The sequence below is a fragment of the Lissotriton vulgaris genome, chromosome 12 (genome assembly GCF_964263255.1).
Source record: "Lissotriton vulgaris chromosome 12, aLisVul1.2, whole genome shotgun sequence".
NCBI lineage: Eukaryota > Metazoa > Chordata > Amphibia > Caudata > Salamandridae > Lissotriton > Lissotriton vulgaris.
This window is the reverse complement of record NC_141700.1, coordinates 641,160,199-641,173,486: the sequence shown is the minus strand read 5'-3', so window position 1 is coordinate 641,173,486 and position 13,288 is coordinate 641,160,199.

The window sequence follows — 13,288 nt, the reverse complement described above, 5'->3', positions numbered from 1 at the left end:
AATCATTACTGAGGCTAGAAAATACGACCATATCTCCCCTCACCTGAAAGCTTAAAACTGGTTACCATACAACGCCAGAATTCAACTTAAACTGGCATATATTACCCACAAAGCGCTCCACTACAAAACACCAAGGTACGTAGTCCAGAAAATTGAGCTATCAGGGGGAAGCAGACCAGCCAGGAGTGCCAGAGAGCTGTTGTTGAAACCACCCATCTTTCGGAAGAAGAAAACGTATGACAGAGCTTTCTCCGGAGCGGCCCCCAGAATCTGGAATTTACTCCCTCCAAACATTAGAAAAATTCCAAACATGGCAACATTCAGGAGGGAAGCGAAGATCTTCCTAATGAGCAAGTTCCTTCCTTAGGCAAGACTGTTCACCATCAGCATCGTGATTAATAACCAGACGTCGCATAATCCGGTCAGATATGGATATATCTTGAACAAAATAACCACAAAGACACCAAAACTAACCAAAGACTGTTGCCAGCTAGAGCTGATGTAGGAATTACCTCTACAGACCAACAACAAATGTAAAGATAAAATCACCAGTTAAGCTGTGAAAACTTCTTTAACTGTACTGTACTACTCTGGAGTTTTGATGTAGAACATACGGAAAATACACACCGGAATCATTTGTATAGGAATACTGTTAGACCTTCATACACTAAACAGTTCCTAAAATTGTTATTGTTGAAATTGCTTAGAAAGACATGTACCGGAATCTTATATATATATTAATGCTGCTATACCCGTTGTACTTTAAAATGTATCTCATGTAACTGTGAAACGCTCTGACACCCATGGGTCACGTTTGCGCTATAAAAAACTCTATAAATAAAATAAAATAAATAAATAAGAAGCTGGGAACTAAGTTAAACAAGAACAATATCCAGTCATAAGCAAGGGCCAGATCAAAAGCCCATTCTAGGTCTATGGTAACATATGGGATACATGAGTTTCTGCAAAGACGGCTAAAGCTGGTGGAAATAAAAGATAATCATTTGCTTTTGTTTATGAAGAGTAGCGCGTGGAATGGCAAGATATTTAGTTTTTTTGTTTGTTTGTTCCTACTGCAGAAATCTACATGAAAATTGAAAGTTAAAACGAGAAACCAGGCAAGGATGTCTCAGAGTTTTCTCCTTCTGGGACTGACACGAGTCCCATGAAACTGGTACCTCCCAAGATGGCGCTCACAGAATGCGCAGGTGTGACACCTTCAGCCGCTCATGACATTGGAAAACACTTCCCTTTCTGTGCTTGTAGTTTTACATTTTGTGTCTGGGCCTACAGATCCCAGCATGCAAAGCGCTGCTGGCTACAAAATCAGACCTGGCTGATGATGTCACACACGACACCGGGCCACTTGGCAGCTGTGCAGTGATTAAGGGCTGTACAAGTGTTCCAGTATTATGTGTGCCAGACTACATCTGTAAAATCACAGCACTTCAGAAATTAGTAAAAGACATTTCTCCAAAGTGCTTCAAATATGCAAATGCTTCAATTATTCTAATTACAGGGTTCCAATTATCTAATGTCTTCTATACATGAATCAGGCACCTGGACAACCAGGAGAAAATAGCATTTCCAATTTCTTTCGCGTTGACCTGGAGCTCAGGTCTCCAGAGAGGTCCTCTAATTGATATGAGCTGGGCAGGTTCTGTATAATGATTTATACTGCTGGACATTCTGATGTCAGCAGTCTCCAGCTCAGAAGATAAGGGAACTAGGGCTCGTTGTTAGTATATGATCAAAACCCCCAACGTACAAATTCAGCATGCATCTGAAAACTGTCCATTTTGGTCAAGTGGGTATCTAGGGATCAACATTCATGTTTCCCCTTCTCACAGATCAGATTTTAGTGACTAAGGGCCATATGTATCAAGCTAATTAGCATTTGCAAAGGCCGAACGAATGCTAATTTGACAAATGGTATGTATCAAACATGTTTGATGCAAAATAAGGAATTGCAAAATTTGCGATTCCTTAAATACAATGTATCAAACAAAAAATATTCAAAAAATGCCATTAAGGATTCGCAAATTACCACCAACTTCTAACACTAATTTGCGAATTCTTTTCAAAATGCTTTTTTTCCAAAAAACAAAAGGTGCCATATGACGCCCATACATGCCCTTAGGGCATGTATGTGCGCCATATGCCCCCAAATGTCTTTTTCAGGGGTGCAGCAGGGTGTTCTTGAGACACCCCTGCACCCTTGGAGAAATTCCTAATTTGCGATTAGCTAATTGCTAATTGCAAATTGCACCTTCATTCCTATGGGCCTCCTGGCCCATGGAAATGAATGGGTAGTTTGCGATTAGCAATTTGCTAATCGCAAATTAGGAATGGTAAAGAATCGCTATTTAATAGCGATTTTGTACATACATACCGTTTTGCGAATTCCAAATAGCGATTCCTTAAAATTTGCTATTTGGAATTCGCTAAACGGTAGTATGATACATATGGCCCTAGGCAACATTTTCAAAAACATATCAAAATTCCCCCATGGTCTGTTCTTACTTTCTTATGTGGCTCAGCTCACAGAGACTAGACAATTAGCCTTCAAATCAGTGCAAGGACAACAAAATATTTTCTTTCATTAAATATTTTTTATTATTTAGTTTTTTTCATTCATTTATCAAAATTATTTAAAACTGTTTTTTTCTTCTTTTTTTGATCTTTTCTTGAGTGTGTACATCAATTCATCATTATAGGTAATGATCCAATCAATTTGAAAGTGCAATGAAACATAACAAAATTATTCCAGACTTCTAAAAGGTGTCATATATTTTTTACAAAAATGAAGAAACCACTAGTACCCTATCTGGCACACACTATCTCACATACACACCACTCATTCATACACATCTGCTAACTCCAAAACAATTTCTAGGGTTGAGGTAACACAGTATGTAGTTATGTTATTTCCACGCCAGGTCTACGCGCGTTTCGGTGGGTTCGTACCACCTTCCTCAGGACCAACTCAGAAATGGTTTCATTCTTGCATCATCTTGTGTGTGCAGGGTACCTTGAACTAAATAAACACTGGTCGTTATGTGATCTATTTAGAAGTAAGGGTTGTTCTTTCCTTTTTTCCTTTTTCCACTTTCTCCTTTAGAGATATTACACCGGTATCACAAAGCTTTTACGCATGCATCCATATGAGACTGCTTGTTGTTTCCGTTTTTCATATGTAGTTTTCACCTTTGTTTAGTTGGATTTCTTAAGGTGAACGTTCTTGAGTTCATGGAAATACGTTCGAACAGTGACAACTTTAAGACTGAAACACTGAATAGATGGACAGGCTGGAACAAGCATAAAAAGAACAATAAGAATTAATTCGCCCCTGCGCCCCTCCCATAGAGACAAAAGTATTGGCTTTTAAGTGGCATCTATATTTCCATGAACTCAAGAACGTTCACCTTAAGAAATCCAACTAAACCAAGGTGAAAACTACATATGAAAAACGGAAACAACAAGCAGTCTCATATGGATGCATGCGTAAAAGCTTTGTGATACCGGTGTAATATCTCTAAAGGAGAAAGTGGAAAAAGGAAAAAAGGAAAGAACAACCCTTACTTCTAAATAGATCACATAACGACCAGTGTTTATTTAGTTCAAGGTACCCTGCACACACAAGATGATGCAAGAATGAAACCATTTCTGAGTTGGTCCTGAGGAAGGTGGTACGAACCCACCGAAACGCGCGTAGACCTGGCGTGGAAATAACATAACTACATACTGTGTTACCTCAACCCTAGAAATTGTTTTGGAGTTAGCAGATGTGTATGAATGAGTGGTGTGTATGTGAGATAGTGTGTGCCAGATAGGGTACTAGTGGTTTCTTCATTTTTGTAAAAAATATATGACACCTTTTAGAAGTCTGGAATAATTTTGTTATGTTTCATTGCACTTTCAAATTGATTGGATCATTACCTATAATGATGAATTGATGTACACACTCAAGAAAAGATCAAAAAAAGAAGAAAAAAACAGTTTTAAATAATTTTGATAAATGAATGAAAAAAACTAAATAATAAAAAATATTTAATGAAAGAAAATATTTTGTTGTCCTTGCACTGATTTGAAGGCTAATTGTCTAGTCTCTGTGAGCTGAGCCACATAAGAAAGTAAGAACAGACCATGGGGGAATTTTGATATGTTTTTGTTTCTAAACCCCTCTTTTCCCTGGTCAATCAAATAGCTATAGAGGGGGTCCCAATTCTCATATTAGCCTAGGCAACATTTTCTCCCTGGTAGAAAAGTGTTTGCAATAAACCTAACATGTAATTAACTGAATCTATTCCTCTGACTCGGAAATAGTAGATGTGTGCAAAATTTGTGGATTTCAGGTATCAGAGAGCTTTACATGAGCACCAGTTGCGTTACATGAGGACAAATTCATTTTTGTTAGGCATGGGGAGATTAAGTGATTTGCCCAGGATCACAGGAAGTTGAGCGTCGTTGCCGAGACTCGGGGTCCCCAGATTTGAGGTCGACAGCCCTAACCCTTAGGCTGCAATCTCTCGAATTTGCTTTTGTGTGATTCCAAGAAACTTTAGGAAAATTGTGTGAAATGCAAATCTGTCACTGAGAGCTGTATTTTAGAGCGAACAGCGTCCTTGTGTCCATTTTGTACGTGACATTTCACGTCCAAAAATAGTGCCAAAAACACAGGTGCCACCAGGGCACAAGTCCTAAAAAAAGAAGTGGGGGGACGCTGACGTCACGACAGGATGTGACGTCACGAAAGGTGGCTTGCACCATCAGACTCATTGCCTCCCCTCACTCACCCCTTAGCAAATAGAGCCACACATTCACTCTTTGGCCTCTCTGGGGCGAGATCTCGCCTCAGAGAGGCCAATGAGTGAATGTGTGGCTCCATTTGCTCCAGTTATCGAGCTCCCGGTTAAATAAGTGGAGGACTCCGTCCACCCGCGTGGTACCCCAACTCAAGCCCTGGGTGCCACGAACAACAGCTACACTGGTTCTTGTCATCCCCGCTGTTCCTGCTCTATAACTTTGCAGCGCTGTGATAACGCATGGTGGCATAACTTCAGGAACTTTGTTAAATGACCAAAATCCTGCAAATTCCGCAGGCATAATTTAAATTTCACCAGGCCTAATAAATAGACGTTTTTAGGCTTTGACTTAGTGCGGTTTTATTGCTAACCGGTGCAGACATATTGTTGATCCAGCCATACCCACCAGAAGTCAACCACAACGGCTGAGTGACACATTTGCCTCCACCATTACTGGGGTGCACTGCTGTTTTTGGCCGCCATTGCCTCGAGTTGCCTCTCCAGCAGTGGCTGGGTTGTATGCAGGAGGTAGGATTGGGGGCTGCAATATCAAAGAAAGGGCTTTCAGTGGTGTAGGTATTGGTGGTGCAGACGGTGCAGTGGCACCAGGGCCCGGAGGCGAGAAAGGCACCAGCATGTATTTTTTAACATACCCGGTTATGTGTTGACTATTCCATGGAGTGGAAGAAGCCCAGGCAGGGACTGGAATGCCCAGGACGCTCCTTGTTATGTCATGTGAATTTGTAGAGTGCGGCTAATCACCTGTGGGGGTGTCCAGGCGCTGAGTAGGGCAGGCCTGAGGGAAAGCAGGAGAATATGCCTGTTTCATCTGGAAGAGCCATGCCTTGAAGTTCCTTGAGGAAAACGATAGCGGACAGAGAAAAGGAGTTGAAACAGAAAGACTTCAGCGGAGGTGTAGAAAAAGAGGTAGGATAGTGAAAAGGGACGAATGCGAAAAAAAGCAAAAGAAAAAAGGATACCAGCTCCCTTCCCATTTGACTTACACGCCTCTTCCTTACCTCTGTCCTCCGTGTCTGGTACTGTGTCCCATTCCAGCACCTACCTACAGTCAGGGGCGTCACACAGGCCCCTCGGCACTGAACTCTGGCCTGGAGAGCTCCTGATTGAGCCCGGAGGCTAAGTACCGTGCAGGGAGTCCCCCTCACTTTTCGTTACGCCAGTGCCTGCAGTGACTTACTTACCTCAACCTTACCTCTGTTCTCTGTGTCAGATTCCAGCACCCGTGTCACGTGACCCACGCACCTCCTTTCCTCTCCCCTCCATGCCAGGTACTATCTCAGATCCCATCACCAATCTCACGAGAACCGACGTCACGTGGATCCCTGTGGCTACTGCTCTGCGACCCCCTTAACACGCCAGGGCTGTGCTACATAAAAGCGACGGGGGCACTCATTTAGTAAATATATTAGGGGATGCCAGGTCACATATAAGGTACAGACATTGGGTTTTGCTGCCCTGCCCCATCACCGAAAGCTACCTTAAGAAATGGAACAAAACAGCGCGTTCTTGGAATATGTACCACGCTGCTAAGTAACAAATTACTACAAATTAGTACCATGGAGAGGGAACATTCATTTAATATGGAGCCGGCGTATTATGCAAGTGGTACTCTTTGTTCCTGTCAATTAGGCTGATTGACTAGAGTACCAATTATGATCATTTACAAACAGACTGGATACAGGTAGGGGAGGGGATGTGGCGTAAGGGCCAGAGCTGCCGACTTTGGAACTGGAGAACTGGCTTGAGTCCCGGCATGGGCTCTACATCCTGTGATTCTGGGCAAATCACTTAATTTCCCTGTGCCGAAAACAACAAATAAATAAAAATGATTGCCATGGTGTAATTTAATTGGGGCTCATTTAAATTGTGCCAATACCTTTGGGTCGAGTTAGCGCTATATAAAAATGCAAATAAAATAAAAATAAAAAAAGTGGTACTAGTGATGGGCAGTCAGATTCCATGCCCAACCCTCAACTCAGCTAATAACGCTCTTTTTCCTTCCTCCCTAGACAGCCCTTAGTTCTCATCATGTGTGCAATGCCCATTGGGCTCAAAGGGCTTCAGCTCCCCGTCGAGTGTGGCAGCCCGGGCTGAGACATCTTCCCGGGCACACACACAGCCACACCCGAGTACTTCACAGGTCTTTAAAATACCATTTACTTGTTAATGAGGCTTTGTTGTTCTTTCACCCCTTCTTAGAGCCCCTGCATCTTTACTCTGCCGATTGCTGGAAAAATTAGCCCCCCCCGGAAATTTTTATTAGCCCCCCTGAAATTTCACTTTAGTTTCGCCTCTGGTTCTCATCCGTTCCATGGTCTCCAGCTCAGCTGGGCCAAGATCCTGCCAGGATGGTCCATCTGTGCCCGCTGGAGGCGCAGCTGTGCGCGCCCATGTGCAGCTGCACTCTCCGGCCGACAGCAGATGGACCATGTTGGCAGATTTTTGGGTAATTCAGCCAGCGAGCCGGCGCCGGTGGGAGCATCTCGCAGGCTGCCTGGCAGAGCTTCAGAAGCCGTCACCAGTAGCACCTGCTGCCGCTCATCTCCACTCCCACCACCGAGGAAAGGGAAAACGGTTCCGGTGCGAGTTAGTCCGCGACCCTTGATTGGTGGAAAGAGGATACTTCTGGCGGGAAAACACAAAGTAATTAGGAATGTCTTGATACATCCACCCCCACCTCTTCTCATCATCACATTAAAATCCCTACAATTGCTCCAAGCTGTAATAATACTATGGCCTGAATTAGAGTGTGTCGTACTTGTAATATACCGGGTAAAATGTCTGTCATGTTTGTAATGGAGTAATCCACCAGCCAATCTCTAAACCTGGGATATTTTTACAGTTCTATGGGTTTCTGGTCACAAACTATTTTTGCCAGGTGAGTTACTGCAATTGTTTCAGTGAAAGCAGACAACCACTACAAACCACATATTATCAAATGAAATTTAGAATCCAGATGTTGTTCAAACCAATCACTAACTGATAACTGGTCTATGGGCAAACCTGACGAGTTTAGAAAGAGTCAGTGCATTGCGGCGAAGGCAATCAAATGTTAATTTTTACAACGCAATCCTGACCCAAGGGCATTAGAGAGCTTCACATCAGAAATGGGCCACATTACGCATTTCTGTTTTCTTATTCTTAGGTACAGGGTGTTGAGTCGAGGCCTGGATTCGAACCTGGTTCCCCATGCCCCAAAGTCGTCTTCTTGGTGCACTAGACCACATCTCAGCCCCTTATTTTTGCAGACAGTATATAGCGCTCATCCGTCATTTACTTAGATTCTTATCACTTTTCCTTGAAGACGTATGTGGCTGTGGTTTTGCCCATTGACAGGCATTCATGGGCATGTTGTCCATGGACAGACCATTCCAAAATCACTCTAGCGTAGTGTTCTGTTGGATGTTGGATTTTCCCTGTGGATTTAGTCCATGGGGGGCTAGTAAGGCTGAGGCATAACTCAACACTTGAATAGGTCTTTGGTCACACAGAGCCCGTTGGTAGAGTTTGGGAGTATTCTGCCATATTATTTCCAGAGGAACTAAAGCAGAGTAATTCCCATGTTAGGCCTGGAAGGTAGGGGTGCTGAAAGCCAGCACAGATGCCATTGACTAACAGTCATGCCAGACTTTCCTGCATGTTGGAGCATGAACCTACCCATCTATGGACCTTAGACTCCAACTTACTGTTGAAAGATTTACGCTAATGCCATCCAGCGGCCACGCCTATCCTCTTGGTCTTACTGGCCCTGCTCAGAGGGCTGGAGAAGGGCTGCATTGATATTCAATTGGCTTCTTAGGTTGGTAAAAGGGAAAAACTCATAGCATCTATCTTCCTTCGATTGCAAAAAGGTCTGTTGTGCAGGGAGGCAACTGAGAGTTACCTATCTGAAGCCTGGGTGTATACTTGTTCAGGATTTGGCTCTTTGCTGATCTAGTGGCGCTTCCGTGCCCAAAACAGTTAGGACCTGGAACTCCAAGAAAGGGTCTACAAGGTCTGTTAGAAGAATCTAAAAAGCCGGGGAAGACCCAATTGGGCGCGTCAAGAGAGACACTTTCAGCTAGCCCTGATTTTTTAGAAAAAAAAACCTTGCTTTGCATGCTTGGTGACAGGTATGGCCATAACTACAATAGGGAACATGAAGCTAAGAGATCCATATTCTAAATTGTATAGATCACTGTTTATAGCCATGGGGGACATTGTGATTGGGAAATTCCCTCCTATAAACAAGATTAGATTGAAAACCAAAATGAGCCCAGGCAAAACCGGTCAAACCAACCCCAAACTCCCGGGAGCCTACACTAGACCTGGCCATAAGGGTACTCCTGGGTCATAGCAGCTGACTCTGCTCCGAAAGCAGCTCACTAGCCAGCAATCCACCATCAAAATGCTAGAGTGGCAGAATGGGCAGTCTGGCCCTGCTTATAAACCGCCCCAGAATGCCTTGATGTAGTAGGTAAAGTCACAAATGACTATAGACATAATCTTCCAGGCGCTTGCATTCCTTTAACAACCTCTTGCATTCTGAAAAGTCTTCTGGGTTCACTACAGCTCATCCAACTGCACATTGGCAACATGTGCCTTCACAACACATATATTGCTCATCCCCCAGCCAACTCCTTCGTACCAATTCTTGCCTGAAGCACAACCGCCAATGTTCCAACAGCATGCCCTTGGCCATCATGGTACTCGCAGTTCATGCATATATTTTTTATGTTGAGGCCTTGGGTGGGCCTCTGCCCCACGCTTCTGTACTCTCTCTGTCCCCGTTGATATGTTCCTACTGCCAGCGCGATCCGTTGCTTAGCTGCTGGTGCAACTCCAGCTCATGCAACAACCACATCAGTAAGCCTAAACCCCAACAAAGGCAGAGCTAAGCACTCATCATGTATGCTAGCTCAAGGGTCCTTCCTGCAAGCAGTTATTTTGAAACAGGTATTCCAATACAATAATAGATTAATTTGTAGCTTTAACCCCTTCCATGCTGATGACGGCCGGGAGCCGTCATGGCACACAGTGCTCGTGTGCTGATGACGGCTCCCGGCCGTCATGACCGCACCCGCGATCGGAATGTGCTGCACAGGCGCAGAATCGCGGCCGCGCCCAAGGGGTTAACACACGTGTCTTAAAGTGCTACAACAAAAGGTAACTCCAGGATACTGGTTTTATCAGTTTTGGAAGAATGAAAGCGATGAGTGCAACTGCCTGGATTTTATCCAGTGACCATCCGACTGCACAGATTTCTGCAATGGCTTCCTCTTGTAAAGCAAACTCTATTTCTCTGATTTGCTTGGTAGAGCTCCAACCTAATCTCATTACCAATCACAAAACACACACAAGATCCACGATCACCTCACCTTCAAAGAAACCTAGATCCTCAACCAAATTCTGTTGCTCAGTAGACTGGAATACTCCAATAACTTTGCCCTTCTGACTCTTAGCTGCCTTCTTAACCCCTCGCCCTACTTTAAGCACCCCACTGACATCATAAAGCTGGTTCCCTTACTGTCTTTTACACCAAGACCTTAAAACAGTGCTTCCTAAACTCTTTAGAACCACAACCAAAGTTTTAGAATGAGAAACCTTAATCATACACCTAACTTTAATGGACATGAGGCAGGCGATTTGTTAATGTAACTAAAGCATTGTGTGGTAAGTAGTGCATTATCATTTACAAACAGCACATTTGCCATGGAAATGTCCACTAAATTTGCACAGACATTCAGTTCTACCAGTAAAACTGCACACAAATTGTAAGGTGTGGAAATCAGGTTTTAAAGAAAATGTATCATTTGTGCATCACCAAGTAAGGTGTCTTGATTTGTTTTCACCCTATTAAAATCTTTCTTTCCATCAAACCTCAGGATTACCATAAGATGTGCTTCATTTTTTGCTTTCCTAACAGGTGAATGTGTACTGTTTATTGACAGGTATTCACATTATGTTGTGTGTTACAAAAAATGACATCATACAGTCTTTCCTTTCACACTCTCTGTACCGCAGCGAGATTGTAACATAATTCCGTTTACTTTATCTTCTCTGACTACAATGTGAGATGAGTCTGTAAACACCAAGGGCCAGATGTAGGTCGCCAAATACCGGTCGGTAACGGCCGATTTCGGCCATGACCGACCGGTATTTGGGATTTGACATGTAGGGGGCCTCATATTTACAGAATCGGTATATTTACCGATTCGGTAAATTTACAGAATCGGTAAAATACTGAATCGGTACATTTACCGATTCTGTAAATCCATATGTAGGTGGCACTGTAATCAGTGCCACAGGCCCTTACCGAATCGTTATTTACCATGGAATACCATTCCATGGTAAATAACGAATTCCAGTGTACATGCACATCTGTGCATGTACACCTGTGCCATGTGGCACACAGACAAGCCCTAAGGGCATGTATGTGTGCCACATGGCACACAAGCTAGAAACAGGGGTGAAACAGGGTGTCAAAGTGACACCCTGTCCCCCTTGTAAAATCGTTAAATTTACCGATTCGGTAATTACCGAATCGGTATTTGCTATGGAATCCTATGGGCTTCAAGGCCCATAGGAATCAATGGCAAATACAGATTCGGTAATTACCGAATTGGTAATTACCGATTCTTACCGATTCTGTATTTTTAATGAATATTTTACCTACATAGCAATTACCGAATAGTGAATACCGAATCGGTAAAATTCGGTATTTACCATTCGGTAATTTGCTATTACCTACATCTGGGCCCTAGCCGTATACAAATGTATTGGAAAACAAGGCCTGACAATAGACCTCTGTCTTTGAAGTGCAGCTAAGGTGACTAGATACATGAAGAATTTAAAGGCATCTTTATTCATTGCTTGGACTTTTGTGACTTTTGTGACCCACAAAAAATAGGCATGTGACCCACCTGTAGCTCATGACTCACAGTTTGGGAACCACTGCCTTAAAAATCTTAAGTACTAGCCTATCTGTAATCATGCACCCATTCTTCATCTAGCTGATAACCACTCACTTCACAACAGATAACAAGCCATCCTTGCCTCGCATCACCAAAATTACCTCTGTCCATTTCTTGATCCTGGGCTTTATCACCTCAGGCTCTTTCCTATGACATTAGAATGACCACCTCGCTCATTGTTTCCAAGGAGCCAAAGACAGCATCTCTTCAAACTTCCAACAGAATCCTTGTGACCATCACCCTTGCACTCAAAGCACTAATAGGCAAGGAATTGTCAAACGTTGTTTTGTAGTAAAGTTTTTCTCCAAATTCTTCCTCGTCTCCATCAATGGCTGATGTTTTCCATCTGCTAAACTATAATTGCACCACACTGCTGTAACCTGGGCATACAACGACCACGTAGTACCATTTTCATTGGCAGGTTTCAGAAAATGAACAAAAGCAACCAAGTAAATACAGATAAACTGATTGGTATATGACCTTCAAATCTGGTAGAGTGGACAAGGTCAATAGATTTAAATCATTGATATTCAATCATTCAATCTATCAATCGGGATTTATAAAGTGTGGCTAATCCCTGATAGGGTATCCAGGCATCTTCAGGTCCCAGAGGCTTATTCTGCTTTGATAGATGCAGGGAGTGAGGGCAAGTGAGATGGAGGCGGAGCATAGTCTCCTCAATGGTTGGTGGAAGTTCAGGCGGTGGTTAATGTAGGCGGGTCCTTGGTTGTGTAAAGCCTTATGTGCACGGGTCAGCAACTTGAATTGGCATCTCTTCTGTACTGAGAGCCAGTGGAGTTGCTTGAGCTGAGGTGTGATGTGGGTTTGTTGGAAAAGGCCGAGGATGAGTCGGTCTGAGCTGTTCTGTATGGTCTGAAGTCTATGTAGGTGTGCAGCGTTTCCCACATAGAGGATTTTGCTGTAGTCCAGTCGGCTGGTGGTGTCACAATGCGATTCGTGTGTAGGGGTAGCCACTTGAAGATCTTATGTAGCATGCACAGAATGAGGAAGCAAGAGTAGGAGACCCGCGTTTATCAGTAATTTCATGGTAAACTTGTTGTCAATGATGAATCTGAAATTTCTGGCATAGTCGGAGGGAGTGGGTATGGGTCCTACGTCTGATGGCCACCAGGAGTGGTTACATGTGCTGCCATTGTTGTCAAAGATCAGTACTTCTGTCTTGTTTGTGTTCAGCTGCAGGCAGTTGTCCTTCATCCATTCAGAGATGCTTGTCATGCATCTGTGGAAGATGGTTCTGGTGGTGGTGGGGTCGCCGGTGAGTGAGAGGATGAGTTGGGTGTTGTCTGCATAGGAACTTATGTTGAGACTGTGGAATCTGACGATGTTGGTCAGCAGGACCATATATGTGATCAAGAGTGTGGGGCTGAGCCTTGGGGGACATCGCAGGTGATCTCCTTGGGTTCGGATGTGAAAGGTGGGAGGTGGTTCCTCTGGGTTCTTCAAGTGAGGAAGGAGGTGATCCATCTGAATTTGTCACCTTGGATGCTG